This window comes from Apodemus sylvaticus, chromosome 12, assembly GCF_947179515.1.
Source record: "Apodemus sylvaticus chromosome 12, mApoSyl1.1, whole genome shotgun sequence".
Taxonomy (NCBI): Eukaryota; Metazoa; Chordata; class Mammalia; order Rodentia; family Muridae; genus Apodemus; species Apodemus sylvaticus.
In genome coordinates, this window is record NC_067483.1 from 80,958,991 (window position 1) to 80,961,267 (window position 2,277).

General features: G+C 46.6%; 1 non-coding gene across 1 annotated transcript; it reads left to right on the plus strand.

Moving 5' to 3' along the window:
- Positions 1 to 1,893: 1,893 nt before the first annotated feature.
- Positions 1,894 to 1,967, plus strand: Trnar-ucu (transfer RNA arginine (anticodon UCU)). The gene has a single exon. It is a non-coding gene; the product is annotated as a tRNA-Arg (tRNA).
- The last annotated feature ends 310 nt before the right edge of the window (positions 1,968 to 2,277 follow it).

Sequence of the window (2,277 nt, forward strand, 5' to 3'; positions counted from 1 at the left end):
GTGTGTGTGTGTGTGTGTGTTTTACTGAGACGGGCAGCATCCTGAGAGCTGCTCTGCCTCACTTTTGCTTCAGAGTGGCTGGCACTGGCTTGTAAGTTTAGGCTTCCCTTAAACCTGGGCAGCTACTCACAGTAAATACTCTCTGACTAGTATCCAGCTCTATGGGCCAGATCCTTGAAAATATCTAGGATTCTTGCTTCTCTCCATTGCCTTGTCTACAGATACTACAGGGAAGACAGGTGTGGCTGGTGGAATACTGCTTTTGGGTAGAGGAAGGGTTGCTTGTTTAACCTGATGGTCAGCTGAGTATCCTGGCTGTCTTCTCTTCCAGCCTACCCTTAGGGTTCAGGGATGGGCTTGAACAATGAGACCAAGGCAGGTTATCATTAGGGAACCCTTGAAGTTCTCCCAAATTGGTCATCCTTTAACTTTCCTTATTCTCTGGTCTCAGAGGTTGGCGTTATCTATGGATGTGTTTAGAGTCCACAGGCAGTGCTGAGAGCCAGGGTTATGAAAACTCACAGTACAGGAGAACAGGAGGCTCTAAGTGGGCTCTGATTTTAGTGTACCCTTTTGAGTGTTAAGTGAGATGATGAATGTGGAGTCAATGCATTGCCGTTGGGAGTCAGAGGCTTATCACTTCAATGTGCCTGAAAACTGGGTATGAGGAAATAAGCAGGAGATGATATAGAGAGGACTTGGATTAGACATTCAAAAGAACTGGCCCAGTAGGAATTATAAATAGCACTGGTGATGGAATTGTCTTCTCCGGGAGGCTTTTTAAAATAGAAAACATTTTCTTGGATCTGAGTTGGGTCTTTACATATGGTTACCCAGGGCTGGTCAATTTAATTATACAAGGATACCTCAAACAAGCCTGGGCAGCTGAGAAATCCTCTCTGCTTAAATTAGGGAGAAAAGACTGGAAATACTTGCAGCCAGAGAAGGTATGAGAAGGGATTAATGTATTCAGAGAGGGCTGTGTGAAGGCCACCTGTATTTCATTAGAGAACTGCCACTTTCGCCCCTTACCCTTCCCTGTTTATGCATACATGGACACATAGACGCACAGACACACACAGAGAGACACATTCACAGACACACAGACACAGAAACACACACAGGAGGGGGGAGAGAGAGAGAGAGAGAGAGAGAGAGAGAGAGAGAGAGCTACATAAGGATACACACTCTTACACACATATACTTCTCTGATTCCACCCATCCTCAGTTCTAATGAGGGTCCTGAAGTAACCTCATATCAGACTCCTGAACACCCTCGCTGGGTTTGACAGACACACTTCTTAAAGCCGAGGGCAAGGAAGGAACCAGTCTCCTGCCTGGCTTCCCTGACTTTCTTGAATGCTGCTCATGGTGGGATTTGCTTTTTGTGTTTTTATATAGCAGCCGATTCTTTGTTTCTGTAATCGGGGGTTTTCCTGAACCCTTCAGCTTTCCCCAGCCTTTTGCCTGAGAATATCTGGACCAGGATGAAACCACAGTGAGGAAATGGGGGTGGAAGTAGAGATGGCTTCTGCCTTCTCCGCGAGGCTGGGTGTACTCTGCTTCATTAGCATAAGAATGGAGAGACTTTCCCGTTATCCTCCCTTAGGGACTGAGAGCAATAGAGAGCAAAGGCTGCTGCTCTGTCCTGCTCTTGCAGGGATCCTGGGACTTGGAAAAGGACTACTGTCACATTCTTCCAATCCTCCGAGGAACCTAAGACTCACAATATTGCAAAAACCTTTGATGGAGCCGGCTGGTGGATCTCCACTCCAGATTTTCCAGCTGTCCCTGTCCCCCCCACCGCTCAGAGAGCAGGATGCTGAGATGGCTCGGTGATGCAGAAGGTATGTGCTTTTTCAGTTCTGGTGCTGATGCTGTGTGTGTGGTGAGGTCTCTGTGGCGCAATGGACGAGCGCGCTGGACTTCTAATCCAGAGGTTCCGGGTTCGAGTCCCGGCAGAGATGATCACCTGGCACGTGCCTCTTTTGTTTTGAATGCTGTCATGCTAGGCTGGTAATTATATTTATTCATCCCTAGAGGCTCTGAGAAGAGAAAGAGAAGCTCTTTCTTCAGGAATCCTGAATGCTCTCTCCTCTTTGCTTCTCTCCATCTTCATTTTTTTTTCTCTCGTTCTCACTGGCTGATTTTGATTTTCTGGTGGATGCCTGGATACATGTTTCTTCTCAACTGATACTCTTTTTGGTTCGTGATAGGATAATAGACAGACACAAAATAATTAAGATGTCTGATCCCAGGTTATTTTAACCACTCTGG